The sequence below is a fragment of the Mustela erminea genome, chromosome 3 (assembly GCF_009829155.1).
Source record: "Mustela erminea isolate mMusErm1 chromosome 3, mMusErm1.Pri, whole genome shotgun sequence".
Taxonomy (NCBI): Eukaryota; Metazoa; Chordata; class Mammalia; order Carnivora; family Mustelidae; genus Mustela; species Mustela erminea.
The window spans coordinates 81010681-81030466 of NC_045616.1; the positions used below are offsets into that span (position 1 = coordinate 81010681).

At 39.9% G+C, this 19786-nt stretch overlaps 1 protein-coding gene across 10 annotated transcripts in view; it reads left to right on the top strand.

The window, feature by feature from the left end:
• PPP2R2B (protein phosphatase 2 regulatory subunit Bbeta) overlaps nt 1-19786 on the top strand; it is a 453582-nt gene that overhangs the window by 136003 nt on the left and 297793 nt on the right. The gene's annotated exons all lie outside the window — the stretch shown is intronic.

Here is a 19786-nt window from a genome sequence, read left to right on the forward strand (position 1 = left end):
AAGAGCACGAGGGGTGTTACACTTGAAAGTCAGTAAGACATGGCTGCTGTTCTTTGGAGCCCATCAAGGAGAGGAGGCGTGAAATGTATACAGGGGCTGAATGTTGGAGGAGAAATAGGGATAAAATGACAGAAGTTTGCAGGAAGATGGCGGTTTTCTGCGCTGGGAGGCAAAAAGCCTCCGTCATAGGCATTTTATTGCAAAAGCTAGTGGACTTGTGTTTAACTTTAGGTGACATCTTCTGGGTCTTTTCTCTAATGTCTCTTTAAGAAACCAAATCTTAAGTGTCAGTACAAAGGCTGTAAGAGAAAGCTAGGTGAGTAATATTGACACTCGCCTAAGAGTACATTCTCTCCAGAGAGGGCAAGGTGCCAGATGTCTCCATTGCTCTGTCCTGCCTCATGTGGGAGATGAGACCACACGGCAAAAGGAGTAGCTGCTTTATTCCTGGCTTAGAATGGGGCTATTGGATTATACTCCCATAGGCATTTGGTAATCTGTTTAACTGAGCTCAGTCGTTTGTCTTGTTTGCTGACTACTTAGCAGATGGATTTGTGATTTTGGTAATTACTATATGAACGTTAATAAGACATGATATCTTTTATTAATTACTACTTTGTGTGGTTTGTTTTTCAAAATAGCAAAAATGAGGTGACTCACAAATATTAACGAGTCACAAGCCTTAGATGTGCAGAATTAGCATTTGGAGGTTATTTGTTCTGGAATGGATGTCCCCTCTTGAATTTTTCACTCAAGAACAAAGACCAGAGCCTCTGTATTATACTCTGCACCCTAGAAAAGGCTAATTTGGTCTGCTCAGCCAGAAACTACTTAATTTAGAGAAGTGCTCATTTATACCTCTTCCATTTTAATTCTCTCCAAAGAGATTTTGGTGTTTAAAGGATAAAGTACTTCCAGAGAAGTACTTAAGTTATACCATAAATATCAATTTCTCATAGAATTAAATGAGATTTGGACCTGATTTTTAAAGGTAAGTGGGTACCGCTGATGTATCCACTCCCCTAGCGCGCGCGCGCACACACACACACACACACACACACACACACAGCAGAGCATAATAGGCACAACAGTGAGCCAGAGACTGGGAGCAGATTGGTAGAAGTCTTATCCTGCCCTGTGGCTTTCTCCCCTCCATTCACAAAAGCATCAGCAAGCCGTCCTGAAAAGCCATTTCCTAGTAGGGACTGGAAGTCCCACAGTTATGTAGCAAAAAAACAGCATCTCCTCTGGGGTAGCTCAGTCGGAAAGTACTTCTGAACAAAGCAATCAGGTGGCGTGTTGTTACTGCCCTCCCTGAAGAACTCGTTTAATGACTCCTAGGAGGGTACAGTTTCCTCTCAAGATCCATTGCCGACCGTGCTTTGAATTGCCTGCACGTCCCAGTGTTGATGGCATCAACAAGCATTTCTTGAGAACACACCATGCCTCTCACTGTATTAGGCTTGGTGAAGGCTTTATAGTGCACAGTGAAGACAGCCCGTGCCTGAAGGGATCAATCGCCCATGTCCCTGGTGATTACAGGGGCAGACATGGTGCTGGACTTTTGCACGAAACTTAAACCAGCAGAAAGACTCAACGGAAGAGTCTGGTCATCTCTCTGTCCAGCTACCTTTTTAGGAACTCAAGTAAATCCTAATAATTATTATAACTTTCATTTATGAAGAGCTGATATGTGCTACATAGTATGTTAAGCACTTTACATGCATTTTGTCTCTGGCTCTTCACACACACACACACACACACACACACACACACACACAAAACCTTTGGTAATTATATATATAAGTCCATTTTATAGATGTGCAAATTCTTGGCTAACATCAAAAATCACACTGTTAATAATTAGCCATGAAGTGTCAGCACTGTGTCAGCCACTGCCGTTATATACAAAGTAGAGCGACTTAATTTTGAAAATTAACATTAAATTCAATGGCCAGTTTTTTGTTTGTTTGTTTGTTTTTACCTTCTTACAAGCCACAAAATTGGGACTTCTGAGCTGTTTCCAACTTTAGAGCTGCTCTTCTGGTATAATCTATAAATTAAGCACAGGGCTTTTTACGTGACCGCATAGCAAGAATCTTGGGATACCAGTTGGCTGCCCATGGGGACCTCTTAACAAACTGTGTCCAGTTGGGACAGGTGAATCTTTCAGTGGTGCTTCCTTGAAAAGATGTGTGAAGTGGGCCTGATAGGGGCATCGGTATGGGAGAAAGTGTGGATTCTCCATCATGTCTCAGCTGAGTGGTCTTTTGCTCTGGTTCCGTCTTTGTTGCCTGGGCAACTTCTCTCAGAATGGGAGAAACTCACTTTCCCTATTTTATGTAGATCTGTGGGAAGAACTAAGAGTTGTAGCTTGTTATCCACTACCACCTACAGCTGAGAGATCAAAGCAGTATTTGGGGGGAAGTGCACCATTGTGCCCAAGATTCAGAAAGACTCAGACTCACCCAGCATCTCTTGGGTAGCTTTGACATCAGATGGGAGAAAGATCCCCTCCTTGGATCCCAGAACTTCTATACTCAGTTTTTCTGTAAGAGGAATATCCTATAGTAATTTTCTTTATTTTTTGTGTTAGAGTTGGAGGAAGTTTTGAGAAGGCCATGCTGTGAAATGAGTGCAAACTTGGGTTTGGAAATCAGTCTTGAGTTCAAAGTTGAGCTTCACCCTGTGCTAAGTGTATGTCTTTGGGCAAGTTACTTTTAACCCTTTTTAATCTCATCTACAAAATGCAAATGGTAAAATATACATCTGGCATATAATTGATTTCCATTTATTTATTCTGGGTCTACTCGTGCAACAGGCAGTTGGCTCAGTGTGAGGGTAGCAACTGTGATAAGAAGGCTCGGCGCCTGCCAGCCTTCGCAGAGGTTAAATCTACCAAAGGTTAAATCTATCCAACTAGTCACTACAGGTATTGAATTATAAAAGAGGAAGCAGAATGAATCAGGGGAGCTAACAACAGAGAACCTTATCTAGTTGAGGTGGAATTGGAGACAGGTCTCCCTGAGAGAACAATATTAAAGATTTGAGGGAAAGTTCAAGTTATCCAGGTGAAGATAGAAGAAGTACATTTTGCAAGGGAATGTATTTAAAAGCCTATAGGCAAGAGAGAGCACAAAAATATAGGAAGAACCAGAAGTGTTTGAGTCCAGGTGAAGCCAAATCATTCACGAGAGGTGCAGAGTACTTAAATTGAGGTTGAGAGACACAAAGGTTGAGGGTCCTTAAAGGGTTTTAGTGGGAGTGACACAGGGAGGAGTTGTAAGGATGAAATAAAATAGGGAATACAAATAGGGCTTAGCACAGTGTTAGCACCTCATCGTCCCCGCCCCCCCTCCCCATTCAGTCAGCGGTATGTGCTGTTGGTACCTTTTCCAACTTCTTCATTACTCTTAAGATTACCAACTTCAGTTTAAAGGTCGAAGTCTCCCCGTGCTCTGTGGTAACAGACTTAGGGTGGTTTGTTATGGAGCAAACATGTTCGTTCTGAAAGGCCTGTAAAACTCTTCTCGACACCATGCAGAAAGAGGTGGGAAGCCCAAAGGCAAATTTCTCTTCATGTATCTTCTTCCTCCTCTTTCTCCACGCCTCTGCCTGCCACCTCCTCGGTGAGTTCTCATGCAGTGAAGTCATCCTGCTTTCTGGCACTTCTGTCAATTTCATAATGGTTTCTTTGCCGGAGCCTAAATACAAAAATGCAGGTGGGCCAGATGATATGTTTTCAAGAGAAGGCAGGGGGGCGGGGAGGTGTTCTCATGCTCACAGTTGGAGAGCACCTGTGAAAAGCACAGGTAGGCTGCAGAGTGACACGGGTCCCTCCATGCCTGAGATGACTCACTTGTTTTGGACGAGGGCAGATGTCAGATTACTTGGTGCTTTATTTTTAAATAAATACTTTGCATCCTCGGGTAGCAGATACCGTGACAGGGCTCAGTAAAAGCTGAGGAAAGAACTGAACATTTTTATGGTCATTAGACTGTCCACGTTCCTTGTCCTCTGATCTGGCTGCATCTAGGTTATAGAGGAAGACTGGGCTGAGGGGCCAAACAGGTTGAAGGTGGTGGTCACTATGGTATTAGAGGGAATATAGACTGGCAGCCAGGAGATAGATCATTTATTTATTTATTTGTTTGTAGCCCTCCTTGTTTGCGAAAAATTGTGAAGAGGCCAAGTTGGTTATGTTTTGAAACTAACCCTGCCATTAACCGTGTGTCCTTGGGAATAACTTTGAACCTCTCTTCAAATTTTTTTGAAAATTTTATTTATTTATTTATTTATTTATTTATTTATCAGAGAAAGAGAGAGAGAGAGAGAGAGCACAAGCAGGCAAAGAGGCAGGCAGAGTCAGAGAGAAAAGCAGGCCCCCCACTGAGCAAGGAGCCCGATGTGGGACTCGATCCCAGGACCCTGGGATCATGACCTGAGCTGAAGGCAGCAGCTTAACCGACTGAGCCACCCGGGAGTCCCAACTTTGAACCGCTCTATAAGTAAGGATTCTTATCTATGAAAGGAATTTCTTAATTACACACAGAATAAATGATGGACACCAGTAAGCAGGGATTCTCCTTTTCTTGGCCCTGAGAAATGTCCTACAAGGCATGACTCCGCCCTAAAGCACCTACAGGCTCTTGGTGAGAAAAGCACAAACATAGATAGTCAGGAAAGCATATACCTCAAAGGATAGCACCAGAAACAGCATCACCATTGCTCAAGTGAATGAAGAAAGTCAACACAGTTTAGCTCTGGAACAAGGCTTGGAATCAGGACAAGTCTGATTTAGAATCCTGGCTCTATCACCTACTGCATTCATTCATTCATTGCATGTGTCTTAGATGCCAATCATATGCCAGATACTGTGTTTGGTGATGGGGGTACAACAGCAACCAGGACATAGAAAGATGGAGAGAAACAACTTACTTTTTTTCCTCTGTCACTCTCTACTGAGTGTATATATTTGTAATCATTGGATTAACTAGCTCTATGATGAGATCACACTATACCCTCAGAGAGAGAATATTCTCTGAGTGTTCAAAACAATAGGTAACATCTGGTTAGAATTTTCTTTTTTATTCTTCTGAGTTGGAAGGAATTGAAATAACTCAAATACAGTTTTAAAATATTAACACTTTGCCTCTTTTTGTTGTGGATCATGAAGTGTTTGTACCAAATATTTGAGTATCAACTATGGGCCAGATGCAGTACAAAGCACTTCAAAGTGAATAAAGTTATTGATTTCCTTTAGAAGTGTTGTACTAATGCACTGTCTTCAGGGAGCTTTCATTGGGAATCACAGCTGGCCCCAAAGTGAAAGTCATGTGTTTGACTTGTCCAGTTTTTATAAATGACTTCTCTATCATCCCTGGAAGGACAAGAGGATTTTAGGGCAATAAGGTCTAAGTTTTCTTAAGACAATTGGATTGCACAAAGGCGTGACGAAAGAAAGGTGCAGTGAAAGTGTGGAGATGGAGGTTTCCTCGTGTTTGTTTTTGTCCATGGTTTTTAAACACTAGCCAAGAGGAGGCTAGTCTAAGAACTGGGGCAGAGGGGAAGGAATTAATAGAAGTTGATTTTTGCTATAGTGGCTCAGAATATGTATGAATATATGAATATATGAACCAAATGAAATTGTATCTGGGCAGGGGACAAAGGGCAGTAAATCCATGAGTCACTCATTAAGGAAATGTAACGGTTAGAGCAGAGTCCTTCTTAAAGTCTACACCTAGATGTGACAGCTAAACTCGGGGTAAGGGAACAGCAGCTTTGCAAAACAGCCTTAATGTCTAGGGTGCTGAAATTTCACAGCAAGGAAACGCTTATGAAGAAGTCCTACCATTGGAGGCGGTATGTGCCCTGTGTGTGTGTGTGTGTGTGTGTGTGTGTGTGTAGGGAGGAAAACTTCTCTTGATTGATGGGGTGGGAGAGGGAAAAGGTGCATGAATGAGAGAGAGCTAGGGTTTGCAGAATGAGAGAGAGCTAGGGTTTGCAAAGGGCTGTGGGAAGAATGTTTTCAGTTAAATGCCAGGATAAGCAATTTGGAATTTATTCTGAGCACAAGGGAAGACGTTGGAGAATTTTAAGTAGAAGAATGGCATGATCTAATTCATAATTGTTAAAAATGTTTTTCTCTAGCTACTTGCAGATTATAGATTTCAAGGGACAAAAATGAAAGCAGGAGAACCAATAAGAAGGCCATGCCTTAGACCAGAGGAGAGGCAGTGTGGATAGATAAAGACATATTTGAGAGCTATTTAGAAAGCACATTTGCTGGATTTGCTGATAAAAGACATTTGGAGGAAAGGAAAAGGGAAAGAAAAAAACACATTGGATTTTAGCTTCAGAATGCGTGCATTTTGACTGGGACATCCAGATGGGAATGGTTTTGTGGAAGCCACTATTGATTCTAAGGCAAAGTGGTGGGCTAGTTAGTGAGATACTTGTGAGCTAGGGGGAACTTCAAGTCTCTGGGCACACAATTGTACCACACATGATGGGTCAACACTTAATAGGGCTCTTTGGCACTCCCAGTTGGGGTGCCAGATCTGCTTCTTACATCATCATGTAGCCAAAGAAGATGGCTGTGCTCATAAAACCCACTCCTATAATATTCATGCACTAGCACATAACCCACTGATGTTTCATGCTTAATTTAGGGCCAACCTGGCCAGCAACATATTTCTGCAACAACAGTAGTTTCATTACTTCCTTTGGATACCTCATTTGTTCCCACGTTGAAGTACTTTGTTTAGCAGGTTGTGCCATGAGATCAAATTTAGAGATAGTTGTGTACACAACCTAAAGTTCTCATCTCACCAGAGATGAGAAATGGTGCCCAGGAAAACACACGGACCATTAGCTTTTGGATGTGACCTTTATATAGATTGTAATAAGGTACCAGGATGCCGTCCAGTGGGACAGTTGTGTAAACCGCCACCCCTCCCAACAATCACTGCTTCCAATACCCCTCACAGATGGTTTCTGAACTCAATTTACACAAGCTTGACAAATGAAAACCAAGCAGCTTTTTTTGCATTTCATCTTGCTTTCTTGCTCATGATAGAAGGCCTTCTTTAGGGGAAAGGGAAAATATACTGCAATAAATCTTTAAAAGTATTGTAACATTCAAAATGTCAATATTGATTTGAAATGATTGCATCATTTTCTGAAATAATGATTTGTGTGAGGAATGTCATGAATTCTAATTAATTTACATATGCATTAAAATCTACTTTCGAAGAAACCCTCTTTTCCAAACATTAGAAATTAAATATTTATACTTGTTGTGATTTCATATATACATACTTAATATTTTCTCTCAAACCCACCTGCTCTCCACTGTATATCATGTTCTCTGCTGATTCTTTATAACCCATAGATTTGGAGTTGGGTTAGCCCCAGCGAAAAATCCCACCAAAGACCACACAAGCGGCAAGTAGAAAGCATCAGCTAGTTCCATTTTAGCAGAACACAGGAGGTAATTTGAATTTAAATCATCTCATTGCTTTTAAGGATCTCTCCTTACTGTTTAATCCATTAAAGAATTTAAGAGTTTAGCTTTTAGTCCTTTAACTTGAATTCTCGACCAGTAACCAAAATATATGTATTATGTTTATTTGAGATTATGGTCAAGTTCCTGAAATTCTCCATGTTTCAATTCAGTTTCATCTTTTCAAATTAGAGATAATCATATAAGTTGAGAACCATGACTTATAGGGTCTTTATGGGTAATGGTAACTAGGAGATCAGGAAACTGAGGGAGTTGTTTCATGTGAAAGATATTTTAAAAATATAGAAAACCAGGAAATAAAAAAAGGAGGCCTAGTATGCAGAGAAAATTTTTGTCTTCCTGGAAATACATAGTGGCCTCTATTTCTTTCCATTCATACTAAACAAAGAAATTCCTTTAATTTTTCTGTCTTGGGTATAGGGGTAGTTTGAAAGTTTGGTGTAACCAGTCACAGTAGTTATGGGAGACGATAGTAAACCTCAGGAATCCTCCCTATCTTTCTCAAGTACAGGGCTTCCCCTTCAGTCACATGTGGAGAACACCTTTTCCAAAATTCCTTCCCATTCTTTTCCCCTGCCTTCTCCCATCAGCCTAGTAATGATAACACATATTTGTTTAGCCTATTTTTTGTGTTAAGTACTTGGCTCCCTTTGCGCTTCTGAGCTCATAGCAAATAGACACTTCTAGCCAACTAAAAATTCAGTCTTGCCTCCAAAGTATGTTACCCTTATGACCAGACAGTCTCCACACAACATTTCAAGAATGACCAAATGAAGCATTAGACAGGGATCTACCTACTAGGCTGAGCACATAGTATTTTCAACAACATTTCCTGCAATGGATGAAAGTCCTTAGACAGATAGGATTTTCACATGCCAGTATATAATCTCCCAAAGAGCATGACACTCATCTGCCTTTTTTCCTACACTATTTCCATACCAAGGCTGACACTTAGCACACAGCAGGGACTTACTAAGTGTTGGGTATGAGTAAGTTAGTGAGTGAATGAATGAATGAATGAATGAACAGGTGAATGTTGAAAAAACAAAGAAAATTGTGTACTAGGTCCCCTCTTGGCAAATGTGCCAAATGCCTCGTCATCCTTCCTCTACTCTTGGACTCTCTCAATCATCGAGAAGACTGGCTTCCTCCCCTCTCCTCTCCATTGTATAACTCCTATTCATTCTGAGGTGTTAGCTCAGAGTCACTTCATTCAGGCAGGGACCCTGGTTCCTCAAAGGAGAAGACCATACTCCTTAGGGTATCCTATACCTCTCATAGGAAACTGACTTAAATCAGTTACTGAAATATATTACTTAAATCAGAGCTCGGTGAAGTAGTTTGCCCTCCCCGTGCTGTGCTGAAACAACCCTCAGTGCAGAGTGTGTGCCTGTATTCACTGTGTATACCCTGCCAGATTTTGTGTGCTTCCTGTTCTAGATGCTCAGCAAATACTTGTTAACTAATATATATGCAAAGAAGGTGACTTCCTATGGACGAAAATAGGACCCGAGTGTGGCCATGTAGAAAGAAGAATCCTTTGGGCTCACTACAAGGAAAACCAGCAATATGAATCTATGAAACTGTAACTTGTAACTTGAAATACATACATTTGGTCTTTGTCCCTGTCTCTAGCACAGAGCTCCTGAAAACCTTGGAGTTGCCTGAGCAATGAGAACCATAAATATGTCTTTTGTTGCATAAAGTGGTGACTTTTGGAGAATATCAAAGGCTGGGAGCTGGTTGCCAGTTCAGCCAAGCATGTGCCTGGAGGGTTAGAACTCCTGGTGGTACCCAACCTCCGGGGAGGGGAGAGCAACTCAAAGTTGATTTCAACCACCAGTGGCCAGTGATTTAATCAATGATGCTTATGTAATGAAGCTTTTATAAAACCTCCAAAAGACAGGGTTTGGGGTGCTTCCTGCTTGGTAAACACATGGAGATTTGGGGAGAGTGGTACCCTCAGAGAGGGCACAGGAGCTCTGAACCCTTTTCTCATGACTTTGCCTTGTTCATCTCTTCCATCTGGCTGTTCCTAACTTGTATTCTTTCATAATAAGCTGGTAATGTACTAAGGAAAATGTTTCTCAGAGTTCTGTGAGCCACCCTAGCAAATTAATCAAATGCAAGGAGGGAACCTCCAATCTATATGGTAGATAGTATCAGAATTGAGTTGAATTGTAGCACAGCCAGCTGGTGTCCAAGCATTACTTCATAGAGAGAAACCACTCCTCCACACTGGAACTTGTCCTAGAGCCTTTTAGAACTGTTAATACAAAAGGCGCTAGTCTTCCATGTGAGGGCTTGTATGCCCTGTGCCTGACTGAGGATAGTCTTAACAAGGAGGGAGAAGTGGCAGTATTATTTTTATATCCATCACTAAACACCCATTGATTATAAATTACTGTGCTGAGGATAAATTGCCAATCAAAGCAGAAAGGTTTCCTGTCCTCTTGGAGTTTAACATCTAGTGAGAGAGAGAGATGGTAATTAAACAAACAAATGTGTAAGAACCAACTGTGATTAATTTGAAACACCAAGAAAATATCTGACAGATATGAATTAAGCCCTTAGGAAATGATGGAGTGTAGAAGGGGGTTAATTATGTGAAAAAGGATGCTACAGCATTTTTAGGTGAGGAATAGCCTGTACAAAGGTCCTGTGGCAGACAGAGGGAGATGAGCGTGGTGTGTTCAAGAACCTGAAAGAAGACCAGTGTGATTGATGTGCAGTTTTTAGGAAGATTATTAGAAGATAAAGCTGGAAGATTATTAAAAATAAAGCTGGAGAGGTATGCAGGGACCAGAAGATTCTGGGTTTGGGGGACGTGGTAATGATTTTCTACTTTATTCTGAAAAGAGCCTAAGAAACAACTGAAAAGCTAGGTGTAACACAATCAAATTGCATAATTATTGTTTTAATCTGCTTGGGCTACCATAATTAGGTGTCTTAAATAATAGAAATTTCTTTGTCACAGTTCTGGAGGCTGAAAGTCCCCAAGATAAGGATGCTAGGATGATCAGGTTCTGGTGAGAGCCCTTTTCCTGGCTCGCATAGAGCGGTTACCTTTTTGCTGAGTGTTCAAATTCTTATAATGATACTAACCCCATCATGGGGACCCCACTCACATGGCCTCATCTAATCCCAATCACGTCTCGAAGTCCCTACCTCCAAATACTGTCACGCTGGGTGTTAGGGTTTTAACATATGAATGGGGGCAAGGGACAATTGAGTCTGTAACAGTAATATACTATTAATAGCAACACCATTGAACATTGATTGATGCTTCCTATGGGCCAGGCAATATGTTTAAGGTATGAATTATTTCATTTCCTCCTCAGTAGACCACCATGAGGAAGGTTTCTCGTGCCAGCACATTTTAGCAGGTAAAGCAGGGGATGTTCTGAGATCAAAGCCAGGAATGAAGTGAAGCAAACTACCAGCCTACAGCACAGAAGTTAAGGAAGAAGGGACTCACTCACAGGCCATGCCACAACCCTGAGAGGCAACACCTTACACCTTACATTTTGTGCACTTTGAGACAATTCACTTGTCTCAAATCTGGGTCAGGTAAACTATCCTGGATTACTTGGAAGTTCATAAATAATCAAAGTAGGTTTCAAATCCAGGGCCGGCGAGCTCTTTAAGAGGTTTTCTGTCTCTAGAATTTTCTGAATTTCCAAATGAACACTCTGCTGCCCACCTCATTGTTGGCCTCCCATAAAAATGAAATTATTTGCCATGAAAGATTAAATTTCATATTAGGCTTCGAAGTGTAAATAGCTCGACTCGGCTGAAATGAATTCAGAAAATGAAAACTGATAAAATATAGTATTCACCCCATGGAAGGGACTGTCTCAACATTATTCAGGAGATGAGAAAGAACGAGTCAAATATTTAAAAAGTAAACAGGTTTTCTCGTTAATTCTAAGCCAACAAAATGAAAATTAAATCTTCTAGCTGCAATTAGATAAATGGATGTCAATCAGATATGAAACTGCTAACGAAATTAGCCATGGGGGTAGTCCTTAATCTGGGCTTTTTTTGGTGGGACGGTTCAGTATAAATGTAATCTGTTATCAGCACAGTTATGATTGAATTATTAATAATATTGTGCAAGGCCACCTAGAAACCAGAGCTGGGGGACTCTTAAATCTATTCTAATTGAAACAGACTCAGCAGACTGGAAAAGACCCTGACTCTTCTCGAGATACGTCACAGTATGTGACCCAGAGAACACGTGGGGGTCGCAATGCAGTGGCAGCTGCAAGCTGACCTTTTGGCAAATTTAATCTGCAAATGGGTTCCTGTTTAAGATAGTTAATGCCTTCTATTATTCAGAAGGCTGCCTTCTATATTTTGGAAAGGCACGTTAAAAGTATTTCATGCGAGGGTGTCATACAGATTGTCTGATGAACAGGAAGATTATGGATGCAAATAAATCAGGTTTCTAAATGAAAGGTTTTACTGACCTCTTAAGAGGATAGTAATGCATGCATAATTGTGAGGAAAATGCTCCCAGACCATCATGATAAGAAAAGGGTCACACTGTCATTCCTTGAAGCATATGGAGGTTAGAATAAAAATCCAGGAACACTCAAGAAGCTAAGGAACTGAACTCCAGAACTGCTTGACTTAATACTAAGTTGCTCCCTTTTTCCTCTGATTTCGATGGGGGTAGGATATTATACCCTAGGAGGATGGATGAGGTCCTCAAGGGACCCCAAGTAAGTCACTTAATCTCTCAGTGTAAATTTCAATTGTGGGAATAGTTGGTGGTTAGAAACAGTTGGGGTCGCTGACCGTGCTTCTTTCTGTGACCTCCCACCACCCTCTCTTAACCCCCGAGGGAACTCCTCTTCCACTATTGCTTCTCCATGGACCATCTGCCTTTGCTTGGGTGACTATCTCTAGGAGCTGTACTAAAGGATCTTAAAGGAAACCCAGAAGGTTAAGAGCATGAGTTTTACTTTGAGGGGATCATGGAATGAAACCTCCAAACTGGTGCCTACTAGCATTTGCCCTCGGGCAAATCCCTCCATACTCAAGTTATCAGTCTCCTACAATATGGAAACAATAGTATGAATCTTGAAGGGCAGAGATCTCTAAACTTTCTTACTTCCCAGAGCGCTTACTGTCTTAGTAATTCTTTCACAGATCCCCTAGGCCAAAAAAATATCTAACAGTATCTCTGTTAAGTAGCTTCAAACAACTTAATACATATTTTCATCCAGATAAGTGAGTAGAATTTTGAAAAAATAAATATAATTTAGGAGGAAAAATTTAATTTGTAAGTCATCACAAGTACCTGTTGAGCACTGAAAAATTTCCTCAAACTTGGAACCAGATTTGTGCTTCCATATTAATTTTCAAACCATAGTTATTTTGAAACAGCCATCACTGAAAACTAAGCTTTGCAGCAATGTGACATATAGCACAATCTAATGTTGAAACTCTGGTATACCTCATGCTAACAGTTTTTTTGGTATCTGACAGGTGAGTTTCCTTCAAGAATGTAATATGTGCCACAGCACCCCTGGGAGTTTGCTGTGGTGTCCAAGGTATCTCATGTCACTTTGGGTACCACGGTTTGGGGGATCATATCATTTGATTTTAGAGGACAAAATATGGGAATGTATATAAAGAGCTTGACTTCTGGGCATGTTCGTGGCTTAAAATGTATAGTTACCATAGTCCACCAACTCACAGATTAAAAAATGCATCTTTGTTTATTGATTTTAACTTCTGCTTCTGCTGATGTCAGAAGATGTAGTCTTGCCACTTCATGGTAATGCAATGACTTTCATATTTAAACTGATAATTTAAGATCTAAACAATCAATTTCACACATACCCAACCGCCCAGTACCTTTCCCTTTCTCTATCAGAATGGAGTCCCTGTTCCATCCTCTGTCCTCATGGGAATCAGCTAAGGAGTATTTACTTTTTCTGGCATCCCATATGGGCCTCTATCCCTGTGGTGCCACCTTCCAGATATAACTCATCCTATCCCTACTCCAGATGGCACTAATCTTATCCCCATGAGGCATAAAGCATCAAGTCCTTCCCAGGTGTTACTCATTTTATCCTTGACTCCAGGTGTAAACTCATTTTGTACCATCCCACAAGAGTAATTTATTTCTCCCTTCTCTTGAAGTAATTCATCTTGACTTCCTGATGGTGTCCTTTGATGTATATTATATTTTTTTTATTTTATTCTGTTGTAAATTATGAATATTTTATTTTATTCTGTGTATTTTTTATTTTATTTTATAAAATTTGCTAGTTTTAAGTGTATAGTTCAATCAGTTTTGATGAGGACTTATACGGTCTTATAAGCATTCCCACAATCATTATACCAAATAGTGCTGTCCAATAGAAATATAATGTAAACCATATAATTTCATTTAAAATTTTTCTGGCCTACCTTTTTTAAAAAGTTGGAAAAAATGAGTAAATTAATTCTAATAATAAATTATGTAATAATAATTAAATACATTTAACTTAATATATCCAAATACTATTTTGACATGTAATCAATATAAAAATATATCAACAAGGTATTTTACATCTTTTTTCACATTAATTCTTTGAAATTCATTGTGTATTTTACCCTTACAGGATATCACAATTCAGATACAAAATTTTCATCAAAAATGCATGATTTGTATTTAGATTTTAGAAGATTCACAGTCCAAAATAAAGGATTAAAAGACCCAATTTGTTCCAAACATATTTAAAGTTTTCCACTGTAACTTTTCATTTCATTTATATTTAATTTAAATTATTGATAATGAAAAATCCAGTCCCTTGGTCATATGAACCATATGTCAGGCACTCAGCAGTCATGTGAGGCTACGGGCTACCGTATTGGACAGCACAGAAAATATTTCCGTTACCCCAAAAAGTTATGTTCTGCTCTTTTGAAATCAACCCTTTCTTCCCACCATCTGGCACTAGGAACCAACGATCCGCCGTTTGTCACTGTAGTTTGTTTTTCGTCGAGTATCACATTCATGGAATCTTACAGCGTATAGCCTTTCATTCTGTAATTCTTTGAATTACCACAAGGTTCTGAGCTGCGTCTAGGTTAGGCTCATCAGCGGTTACTTCCATTTAGCCGTTGCCTAGTAAGTAGTATATTGTGTAGGACTGTGGCATTTATCGGTTGGGAGACATTTGGGTTGTTCCGATCTTTGGCTATTATGAATAAAGCTGTTAGGAACATTCAAATACAAATATTTGTGTGGACGTATGTTTTCATTTCCCCTGAATAAATGTCCATGAGTGGACCGAAGAGCGCATGTTTGTAGGAAACTACCAAATATTTTCCAGAGTGTGATTTTGCATTCCCACCTTTCTTGCAGGAGCTTGTCAATTGCTCCACATCCTCACCAACACTTGATACCTTTCACCTTTGCAATTCTCACAGGTATACGGTGCTTCTCATTATGGCTTCAATTTGCATGTCCCTACTGACTAATAGTCTTGAACATATTTTCAACACTATTAGCCAACACTAAGTGTTCAAACATTTGCCATTTGTACATTTTCTTTGGGTAAGTGTCTTCAACTATTTTGCCCTCATCTTATCAGCTTGTCTTTTATTATTGGGTCGTAAGAGTTGTTTTAAACGAGCTGGGTAGAAGTTCTTTATCAAGTGTGTTTAATTTATGTTTTCTCCCAGTCCTGGCTTAGGTGTGACTTTTTTCTATTTCCTGACATTGATGTTATTTTCTGCCACTGGTGAATGTGGTGATGCAGTATCTTCAGTCCAATGTTCACACACTCATTTAACGCTTGGCAACTTTGGGTCTACCAACACGTTCTTAATGTTTTTACTTTTCTCTCAGGAAGCCATGGGAGCTTCTAGCATTCTCTTTCACCTGATGCTGGGATTGCAGGACTCCAAGTAGATGTACTCAGCAGTATACGTGAACAATTGTCACAACTGCCACTCAGGCCCCATAGTTGTTAGACGTGAGGTTTCTCCATCTCCAGAAAGTTTACAACCTCATGGCTATCCTTTAGAACCTGAGGCACCAGTCCCCACTCTTTGTCTGTGAGATTTTCCGTAGTCTGTGATTTCTACCACTCATCTGCCTTGCTCAGGACTGAATTTAATGAGCCTTATCATAAATTCAGGGGACATCCAATCTGTAGACTTGCCCATCTGATCTTCGTGCTTCCTGCCACTTGGTCAGACTTTGGTTTCCTTTCATAATAATGCTCTTATGCAATCGGCTTGCATTCTTCCCTTTTTTTCCCTTCCTCATAGAATATATGCCAAGCTTTCAATCTGGCAGGCCTTGGTACTCAGTATTTAAAGCCAAGCTTTTGATCTTCAAAAGTCCTTTTTATTCCCCTCCCAGGCACCAGACTCTAAGATTAATATCCCTGCCATAAGTTCTCAAAGTGTAGTTAGAAACTAGTAAAGAATAGAACACTTGGGCCTTTTGGGGTCTGCCTTCTTTGGTTCTGGGGTGAGTACTCAGAGAGGGCTACCTCTAATGCCTGAATGACGGGTCTAAAGAAGAGTGAGAGTCACCACATACCCCACCCCCACCCCCCGCAGTGCTACAAAATATGATCCTACTGCTGTTGGCTCCCAGTAGGTAAGAAATTCTCCAAGACGATAGTTCCGATAGTCCCTGCGGAGATAAGATCACTAATGACTCAGAAGCTGAAAAGCCAGAGCACATTTGGAAAATGACAATAAAAATGATTGTTATGTTGATGACGGTAATGGCAGAATTTCCCTGTTGTTACACGTTTACGTGTACCAATTCTGGCTCAAGAATTTTAGTTTTATTAGCCTACAAGGTATTTAATTATTATTTCCATTTTGCTATTGAAGAAACTCAGGATTCTGATGTAACTTTAACTTTCCTGAGGTCAAAAGGTTTTCAGTACCTTCAGGCCAATCTGATTTTAAAGCATGTATTCCTAACCATTAGGACTGTGGTTCTCCAGTGATTTGAGGATACTTTTGCAACCTTAAAAATTATTGAGGACCCCAAAGATCCTTAATTTATTTGAGTAATTGCCTTCTTATATTTACTTTATTAGAAATAAGAAACAGGTTTTAGAACTATTTATTAACTCATTTTTAAAAAGCAATAAAAATCCATTGCATATTAATACCCACAACATACTTTTATGAAAAATTACTATATTTTAAACAAAGTTAGTAAGAAGAACAGCATTATTTTATATTTTTTATAAATCTCTAATGTCTGTCTGGTTCATGGAGGACAGCTGGGTTCTCATATATGCTTCTGTATTCAGTCTGTTGTGATATCACACATCATGTAGCCTCTGAAAAACTCCACTGAATACTCATGAGAATATGAAAAATGGGACTAACTTCCAAGTATTATGAAAACAGTTTTGATCTGTTGACCCCCCCCAAGGGGGTTTCAGGGAGCCCGAAGGGTGCTTAGACTACAATTTGAGAATTGCTGCATTCAGATAATTACAAATGTATTAATTCCAGTGTAGCAAAAATCTATTACATGAAACAAGGGTAACAAGTGGGGAAGTGTAGATTAGGACAAGACCCTGAGAGGGTGAAGACCAAATTAAGGAGTTGAGATGTCATTCTGAAAGCACTGAAAAACCATCAGTCTGTCAATATAATGGGTAGGATGGATTGGAAAGTGTATAGACAACCAGTAAGAACACTATGAAGAGGCAGAGGATCTAGACCTCTTAGGATTTTATGAAAAATAAATGTATTAATTTATATAAAATGCAGAGAACAAAGCACTGTTAGAAGGAATTGTAATAGTTGTCGTTGTAGCAATAGTGCTATCGCTATTATTACTAATATTAAAGGACCAGTGATACAAGCCAGAACTAGGCAGAATTAGACATTCTGCAACAGGATGTAGTTTGTTAATAGGATGGAGTTGCTGAATGGATGTAGGCCTGAGGAACTTGAAAATGTAAAGGTAGCGCTATTTTGCTCTTTGACTACTCTAGGGACCCAGGAAGTATTTGGACAAAGAGTTGATTCTCAGTAGGTATTTGAAGAGACTAGAGGGAGAGGAGAGCCATGGAAAGAGATGAAGACTTTGGGGCAAGGAAGGTGATGTCTGTTGGTTTTGGTTTTGAGATGCTTGTGGAACAAACACATGATGAGGTCCTTAAGTAGATAAACCACAGAGCCATACACAAGTTCATGTGCCTGCTGTGCTTTAAGCTCTTCAAAGCATTTTCAACACAGCTTGGATTTTATTCTAATTTCCTACAATAGCCTACAGGCCCAGTGTTTTAATGGTTCTAATTACCTTTCTAGTTTCATCTTGGTCCATCTTCCCTTTCCATTACTTTGGTCCAATATTTCAGTACCTTGAGCTTCCCAAAAACTGTTCCCCACCTCGAGGATATTTACACCACGGTTCCCTGTTTTGTGAAGCACCACCTGTCACACACCTCTTCACGCAGCTGGATCTGTTGAATCCTCTGAAATCTTACCTGCTCAAGAGCCCTTCTCAGATCTTGCCATCCAAGCAAGTCTCCCTCCCCCTTGCATTCTTTTCTCTCACCAAATCCTCTTCATTATCTTCACAGACAGCATTTCATGATGACAGAGACTTTCTATTTCATTCATCATCATTGGCTTAGTGCCTAGGGAAGGTCCTCAGATATAATGCATATTTGTTTCATGAGTGAATAAATGGGATTCAGGAAATAGGCTGAAATAGAGAACGAGCATTAAAATGTAGGGGAGGGGTGCCTGGGTGGCTCAGTGGGTTAAAGCCTCTGCCTTTGGCTCGGTTCATGATCCCAGGGTCCTGGGATCGAGCCCCGCATAGGGCATCCTGCTCAGCAGGGAGCCTGCTTCCTTGTCTCTCTCTGCCTGCCTTTCTGCCTACTTGTGTTCTCGGTCTGTCAGGTAAATAAATAAAATCTTTTTTAAAAAAAATGTAGGGGAAATCTGTGCTTGGGTTTGAATTTGTTTGATATTTTAAGTTAGCACCATTAAGCCAGCCATCTTTAACGAGAGTTTCTCCATTGCATTTGACTTGAAAATTGGGTATACCTCAATCTGTGAAATATCTTCAGTTGTATTTACCCTTTGAAAGTTGCCAAGGTAGTAACAATGACATAACGCTCCTTTACCAGTGGCTGTGGCTTACCCTATGCTCTAAAGTCCCAGAAATGGATGACTCTCCTTATTTCCACACCATGTCAGCTAGTCCACCTTTGTATGTTCAAAAACCGGGTGCTGGGGCATCTGGGTGGCTGAGTCAGTTAAGTGGCTGACCCTTGATCTCAGCTTAGGTTTCCATCTCAGGGTCATGAGTTCAAGCCCTGCACTGGGCTCCACACTGGGCATGGAACCTATTTTTTAAAAAATAATAAAAATAAACTAAAAAGTCAAAGGTCAAGTAGTATAGTCTAGAAAAAGAGTAGCAGATTGACTTAGGTGTAATTTTTGACTTTGCCGCTTTTTCACTGGGTTGACCTGTTAAGCAGATCTCCTCTGGGAATGGTGAAATAACACTACCCTTAAAGTTTTCCTGATATTTCTAGTAAGGTATCTAGCAAAAGAATGCGATCGCTCAATAAATTTTAGTTTTCCCAGTCATTCAGGCATTCAATTGATAGTATAGAATTCTTATTTGAAAAGCATTCTCTCTTGGAATTTTGAAGTTGTTGTTTGATTGTTTTTTATAAAGGACCATTATTGTTGAAGAGAAGATTCCAATCTAAAAGTTATGGCCATTAGGAATGTTTGTCTGGCTCAGTCAGAAGAGGTCATGAGTTCAAGCCCTATGTTGGGTGTAGAGATTACATAGATAGGTGTTAGACAGATAGATAAAGTGAGTGAGCCATATATTTGGCCTCTGTTTTCTTCCAGGAAACTTTTAGGATATTCTGTTTATCCTTGATGCTCTGCAGATTCAAAATAATTATGTAGTTGTGGGTCTTTCAAAAATTATCATTATAGATACCCAATAGGTCTCTTCAATCTTAAAGACTCATATTCTTTAACTGGGAGAAATTCTCTTCAAGTATTTAATAATTTCTTTCCTTTTGATTTCCTAATCAAAAAGGAGCTTTCTGATACTTTGTTTGGGCTTCATAGAATAATTTCCTAATTTTATTATCTTCAATATCTCTTTTATCTTTTTGTCCTACTTCCCACACGCCCCTCCAGCTTTATTAAGGTAGGATTGACAAATAAAACTTGTATGTGTTTAGGGTGTACAAAGTGATGTTTTTATATAAGTATACTTTGTGAAATGATTAC